Genomic DNA, 7,500 nt, shown 5'->3' on the forward strand with positions numbered 1-7,500 from the left:
GCTATGTCAGTGGAGCGGTGCGCACATCCAATACCGAGCGGCTGCCTCGATCGGGTGTCGCGCTGGTATACATATGGTAGTGGTGTGTGTCGATGCGTTGAGTGAGGCGATATGAACGGTGTAACGGTTTAGTCGAAGTTTATCATAAATGACGACGACAAAACGACCGATTATGTATACGTTCTGCATTTGCTTCCAATTTATCGACGTTTATCGCACATTTCCGCTATCGAATTCGAATAGGGCTTTGCTTGCGAGATTGCTTTATTTTGTGATTTTGTGGCTCGCCCAGTTCCCCACAGCGAGATTGCGGATGCGGCAAAACGTATTCTCTTACGTTGGCGGTCCTTATGCAATCAAACTTTGTTGAACTAACAAATGTTTGTGATTTAAACAAACAAAAATAATAAATGCGTCAACTCTCTAATATCCGAGCGAGAATATTTATATAATATTCGTAACGTTTATGGATTCGAAAGAATTTCATAAATTCACGTCGCATTCAATCTTGCGAAGAGTGAAGAGAATGTTTGAACTTTTAAATCGGCAAAGGTAAAAAATAATATTATAAATATTATTATTATGCCTTTATTGACCGATATATGTGTTGTGGTGTTTAACGACTACGACGACGATGATGACGATACATTTATCTCTATATCGTACGAAGAAAAGAAGAAACAGCGTGGCGTTACTTTCTTATATGTTAGATTGTTTCGCACAAACGCGCATATTCTTCATCTTTATAAACGATGATGATGAGTATTTTATTCTCTCGTCTGTCTCAAAAAACACAAAAACACAGTTCCCTGGTTGATCCTGCCAGTAGTCATATGCTTGTCTCAAAGATTAAGCCATGCATGTCTCAGTACAAGCCAAATTAAGGTGAAACCGCGAAAGGCTCATTAAATCAGTTATGGTTCCTTAGATCGTACCCACATTTACTTGGATAACTGTGGTAATTCTAGAGCTAATACATGCAAACAGAGCTCCGACCGGAGACGGAAGGAGCGCTTTTATTAGATCAAAACCAATCGGTGGCGGTTTCGCCGTCATCGTACAACTTGGTGAATCTGAATAACTTTACGCTGATCGCACGGTCTCGCACCGGCGACGCATCTTTCAAATGTCTGCCTTATCAACTGTCGATGGTAGGTTCTGCGCCTACCATGGTTGTAACGGGTAACGGGGAATCAGGGTTCGATTCCGGAGAGGGAGCCTGAGAAACGGCTACCACATCCAAGGAAGGCAGCAGGCGCGCAAATTACCCACTCCCGGCACGGGGAGGTAGTGACGAAAAATAACGATACGGGACTCATCCGAGGCCCCGTAATCGGAATGAGTACACTCTAAACCCTTTAACGAGGATCAATTGGAGGGCAAGTCTGGTGCCAGCAGCCGCGGTAATTCCAGCTCCAATAGCGTATATTAAAGTTGTTGCGGTTAAAAAGCTCGTAGTCGAATTTGTGTCCCGCGCCGCCGGTTCATCGTTCGCGGTGTTAACTGGCGTTTCGCGGGACGTCCTGCCGGTGGGCTTAGCTCGAGAGGGCGGCCCAACTCAATCCCGCCGCGGTGCTCTTCATTGAGTGTCGAGGTGGGCCGGCACGTTTACTTTGAACAAATTAGAGTGCTTAAAGCAGGCTAAAACTTCGCCTGAATACTGTGTGCATGGAATAATGGAATAGGACCTCGGTTCTATTTTGTTGGTTTTCGGAACCCCGAGGTAATGATTAATAGGAACGGATGGGGGCATTCGTATTGCGACGTTAGAGGTGAAATTCTTGGATCGTCGCAAGACGGACAGAAGCGAAAGCATTTGCCAAAAACGCTTTCATTGATCAAGAACGAAAGTTAGAGGTTCGAAGGCGATCAGATACCGCCCTAGTTCTAACCATAAACGATGCCAGCTAGCGATCCGCCGACGTTCCTCCGATGACTCGGCGGGCAGCTTCCGGGAAACCAAAGCTTTTGGGTTCCGGGGGAAGTATGGTTGCAAAGCTGAAACTTAAAGGAATTGACGGAAGGGCACCACCAGGAGTGGAGCCTGCGGCTTAATTTGACTCAACACGGGAAACCTCACCAGGGCCCGGACACCGGAAGGATTGACAGATTGAGAGCTCTTTCTTGATTCGGTGGGTGGTGGTGCATGGCCGTTCTTAGTTGGTGGAGCGATTTGTCTGGTTAATTCCGATAACGAACGAGACTCTAGCCTGCTAAATAGGCGTATTTCGACATCCCAAATGCCGGCTGGAGCCGGGTTCGCCCGGGTCTCTATGTGCGGTTTTTACTGTCGGCGTACAAACAATTCTTCTTAGAGGGACAGGCGGCTTCTAGCCGCACGAGATTGAGCAATAACAGGTCTGTGATGCCCTTAGATGTTCTGGGCCGCACGCGCGCTACACTGAAGGAATCAGCGTGTCCTCCCTGACCGAGCGGTCCGGGTAACCCGCTGAACCTCCTTCGTGCTAGGGATTGGGGCTTGCAATTGTTCCCCATGAACGAGGAATTCCCAGTAAGCGCGAGTCATAAGCTCGCGTTGATTACGTCCCTGCCCTTTGTACACACCGCCCGTCGCTACTACCGATTGAATGATTTAGTGAGGTCTTCGGACCGGTGCGCGGTGGCGTTTCGACGTTGCCGATGTTGCTGGGAAGATGACCAAACTTGATCATTTAGAGGAAGTAAAAGTCGTAACAAGGTTTCCGTAGGTGAACCTGCGGAAGGATCATTAACGTGTAAATGTTGTTGTTTAGTTGTCACACATACACACACATTTTGTCTGTGCTGATCAACAAAAAACACACATACATACACTATTCGTATGATGATCAATTCTCATACAAAATTCTTTATTATGCGTCGAACGGAAAAGCAACAACGGGTCGTCTTGCATTAAGCGGATCTGTTGTTACGTTTTTCGATTTATTTTATAAATCGATTGTAAACGTGCCGTAAACGACGTTTTCAAAGAATTTTTTCGAACATTAACACGAATCAATATTGTCGAAAGATGGTTATGTGCTAACGTTTTATTATTGCTTTCGCAGTGCCGGTCTTAGCGTATTTCCATCATCGTATTCGCTTCGAAAAAAAGTACTAATACACAGTGGTGGTGTATAATTAATGTGCAAGAGATGTTGTTGTTGTTGTTGTAGTATTTGTATATGGTTGGAGTTATTTATAATAACAAACAAGAATGAATGAATGAATAATAATGGTGTCTGCCAATACGATCGTACTTTATGTACACGACTAAAACTTTATACATACAAACCATAATAATAAATAAACTCGAAACAACCAACAACAAAATTAATACGCTACTGTACATACAAATACACATTTATACATACCATCATTTTACTTAACCGATGGTGAGTGATGTTTGAAAAATAAACGCTTAGGCTTACGGTTTTGTAAGCCAGTCTTTGCGTATTTTCTTCATCGTATTCGCTTCGGAAAAAAGAAAATAAAGATGGTGTATAATTAATGTGTAAAAGAGATGTTGTAGTTGTAATTTAATTTGTAAATGGTTGGAGTTTATTAATAAATAAAAGGGGCTGTCTATTCGTCTGTACTTTATGTACAAGACTAAAACTTTATACATACAAACCATAATAATAAATAAACTCGAAACAACCAACAACAAAATTAATACGCTACTGTACATACAAATACACATTTATACATACCATCATTTTACTTAACCGATGGTGAGTGATGTTTGAAAAATAAACGCTTAGGCTTACGGTTTTGTAAGCCAGTCTTTGCGTATTTTCTTCATCGTATTCGCTTCGGAAAAAAGAAAATAAAGATGGTGTATAATTAATGTGTAAAAGAGATGTTGTAGTTGTAATTCAATTTGTAAATGGTTGGAGTTTATTAATAAATAAAAGGGGCTGTCTATTCGTCTGTACTTTATGTACAAGACTACAAAAACGTTTTATAACAATAAAAAGCTCGAAACAACCAATAACAAAATTATACTACTACTATACTACTATACATACAAACGCACATTTATAAATACATAAAATCAATTTACTTTATCGATAGTGAGTGATGTTTGGAAAAAAACGCTTAGGCTTACGGTTTTCGGGTACCTGGGTTCCGCATGCGTCGAAGTAATAATTTACTTTAACGACGCGACGAACCGTAGGAATCTAAATAAAAAAGTTTATTAACTTTTTTAGATTCTGTGGGTTTTAAATGATATACGCCCGACTGACGAAGGAACGTTTTGCACTGCCTGTGCTTTTCTTTTGATTCGTTTTTATGTCGACGGACGTTCTTAGAATGCCCACCAAACGACGTATCACACAAAACACCCTACAATTGTATTGTTTGGTAAATATTGTTGTGATTAAGTTTGCAGCTGTGGCGTTTGTTTGAAGAAAACGTCCTGGTTTTTCGACATATTTTCTATTTAATAAATATACATAATGCTTATCGCAAAAGGAGCAGAGTTTTATAGACAAAGTTGATAGAGAAAAAAAACCTAATAGATATATATATACGTATTTATAAAACGTTAATATCATCGGGTTATTCTTTATGTAAACTTAAACTATAACTGCATACTCTTTTCGATAAGTAGAAACAAATGCCACTTTAATTAAATAAAATATTATAAAATATAACGCCGAACGTTTCTTTCGATTGGTCCGTTTCTCACATATACATCACAATTGTAATAACCTTAAGTAGTTATTTTTGTTGTTGTGTGATGATGAAACGATTTCGATGTGGAACGGTGCGTTATGTAATAATATTTTAAATTTGTTTGAAAAGATTACCCTGAACGGTGGATCACTTGGCTCGTGGGTCGATGAAGAACGCAGCTAATTGCGCGTCAACTTGTGAACTGCAGGACACATGAACATCGACATTTCGAACGCACATTGCGGTCCTCGGATATACTGTTCCCGGACCACTCCTGGCTGAGGGTCGTGTCAATTTCAAAGACTGCTCGGTTTTTGTCTTAAACACAGCGCACAATGTTGTGTAGACAATTACGTCGGAGCGTGTTGGGTGCAAATATGACGCGTTACTATAATTGTTAATTGATTGTCGGTTGTCATAATAAAATATTATGCAACGTAGACAACAATAAAAACAATATAAAAAAATAACGCGGCATCCTAAAACGCAATAGCGGCTGACATTCTTATTAGTTTGTTGGTACAAGTTGGTTTAGACGTAGCACGTCCGATATTAAAAAGCAGCCACAACGCTTAAATTTCGAACGAAGCGATCGTCGTGTCCGAGACGTTAAAGTTGTTTATATGCATATTTTATGCACTATAATTAACAACAACAACATTCTCGCAACGACGTCAGATCGATGTTTGAAATTGTTTGGAGGCAGCCATATAAACGGAATACGTGTAATTATCGTCTGACAAAATAAAGGCAAATTTATATTTGCGACCTCAGAGCAGGTGAGACTACCCGCTGAATTTAAGCATATTATTAAGCGGAGGAAAAGAAACTAACTAGGATTTCCTTAGTAGCGGCGAGCGAACAGGAAAAAGCCCAGCACTGAATCCCGCGGCCGAAACCGGACGCCGGGAAATGTGGTGTTAGGGAGGATCCGTCATCCCGAGATTGTGCGACGCGTCCAAGTCCATCTTGAACGGGGCCACAGCCCATAGAGGGTGCCAGGCCCGTAGTGACCGTTGCCGATAACGGGAGGATCTCTCCTCAGAGTCGGGTTGCTTGAGAGTGCAGCCCTAAGTGGGTGGTAAACTCCATCTAAGGCTAAATATGACCACGAGACCGATAGCGAACAAGTACCGTGAGGGAAAGTTGAAAAGAACTTTGAAGAGAGAGTTCAATAGTACGTGAAACCGTTCAGGGGTAAACCTGAGAAACCCGAAAGGTCGAAAGGGGAGATTCAGCGTGACTCGATAGCGGCGCTAAATGATCGTGCGACGAACGGCGTACGCGTCGTTCGCGCCTTTTGTTTATGCGAACCGAAGTCGAACGCGTGCACTTCTCCCCCAGTAGGACGTCGCGATCCTTTGGGTGTCGATCTAAGGCCCGCGGTGGAGCCCGTTCGAACGGTTCGCCGTTTCGGACGAACCCGCGGTGTTTCCCGGTCGACTCGCTCGAAGGTATGCATATGGCGCCGGGCCGCTACACAGTTAGCGTCCGACCATTGGCAAGCGCGTTCGTTTATGACGGTAATCGCACCTGGTGTCGGTTCTGTCTACGAATGGCTGTTCGCCAATGAGTTCTCGGACAGACTCGGTTGAAACGCCGATCTGCGACGCTATAGCTTTGGGTACTTTCAGGACCCGTCTTGAAACACGGACCAAGGAGTCTAGCATGTGCGCGAGTCATTGGGACATGACTAAACCTAAAGGCGCAATGAAAGTGAAAGTTCGTCTTGCACGGACTAAGGGAAGATGGGCGGCCGTTACGGCTGTCGCCCCGCACTCCCGGGGCGTCTCATTCTCATTGCGAGAAGAGGCGCACCAAGAGCGTACACGCTGGGACCCGAAAGATGGTGAACTATGCCTGGTCAGGACGAAGTCAGGGGAAACCCTGATGGAGGTCCGTAGCGATTCTGACGTGCAAATCGATCGTCGGAACTGGGTATAGGGGCGAAAGACTAATCGAACCATCTAGTAGCTGGTTCCCTCCGAAGTTTCCCTCAGGATAGCTGGCGCTCGTCGCTTACGAGTTTCATCCGGTAAAGCGAATGATTAGAGGCATTGGGGTCGAAACGGCCTCAACCTATTCTCAAACTTTAAATGGGTGAGATCTCCGGCTTGCTCGAACTTTATATGAAGCCGCGAGACTCGAATCAGAGTGCCAAGTGGGCCATTTTTGGTAAGCAGAACTGGCGCTGTGGGATGAACCAAACGCCGAGTTTAAAGCGCCTAAATCGACGCTTATGGGATACCATGAAAGGCGTTGGTAACTTAAGACATCAGGACGGTGGCCATGGAAGTCGGAATCCGCCAAGGAGTGTGTAACAACTCACCTGCCGAAGTTACTAGCCCTGAAAATGGATGGCGCTGAAGCGTCGTGCTTATACTCGGCCGTCAGCGGCATGTGCGGTCGGTTATTTAATTAACCGGCCATGAAGCCCTGACGAGTAGGAGGGTCGCGGCGGTGAGCGCAGAAGGACTGGCCGTGAGGCCGTCTGGAGCCGCCGTCGGTGCAGATCTTGGTGGGTAGTAGCAAATACTCCAGCGAGGCCCTGGAGGACTGACGTGGAGAAGGGTTTCGTGTGAACAGCCGTTGCACACGAGTCAGTCGATCCTAAGCCCTAGGCGAAAGCCGATGTTGATGTGGTGTAGATATGTCGTTGGTTCGTTTTTAATTCGAACGTAAACGTACGAAGCGAGCACACACCCATTGGGCGAAAGGGAATCCGGTTCCTATTCCGGAACCCGGCAGCGGAACCGTTAATAATTCGGGCCCTCGCAAGAGAGTTCGTCGGGGCAACCCAAAAGGACCCGGAGACGCCCGTCGGGAGATCCGGGAAGA

General features: G+C 44.5%; 3 non-coding genes across 3 annotated transcripts in view; all 3 read left to right on the forward strand.

The window, feature by feature from the left end:
* The first annotated feature begins 806 nt into the window (after nt 1–806).
* Nucleotides 807–2,731, forward strand: LOC135267581 (small subunit ribosomal RNA). The gene has a single exon (XR_010335989.1). It is a non-coding gene; the product is annotated as a small subunit ribosomal RNA (ribosomal RNA).
* A 2,062-nt stretch (nt 2,732–4,793) lies between these two features.
* Nucleotides 4,794–4,950, forward strand: LOC135267578 (5.8S ribosomal RNA). The gene has a single exon (XR_010335986.1). It is a non-coding gene; the product is annotated as a 5.8S ribosomal RNA (ribosomal RNA).
* Nucleotides 4,951–5,427: 477 nt separating this feature from the next.
* The window catches only part of LOC135267584 (large subunit ribosomal RNA), a 4,040-nt gene continuing 1,967 nt past the window's right edge, over nt 5,428–7,500 (forward strand). Inside the window, exon 1 of the ribosomal RNA XR_010335992.1 lies at nt 5,428–7,500. This exon is cut by the window's right edge and continues 1,967 nt beyond it. This is a non-coding gene — a ribosomal RNA (large subunit ribosomal RNA).

The sequence above is a fragment of the Tribolium castaneum genome, unplaced genomic scaffold (assembly GCF_031307605.1).
Source record: "Tribolium castaneum strain GA2 unplaced genomic scaffold, icTriCast1.1 ptg000055l, whole genome shotgun sequence".
Classification (NCBI taxonomy): Eukaryota; Metazoa; Arthropoda; class Insecta; order Coleoptera; family Tenebrionidae; genus Tribolium; species Tribolium castaneum.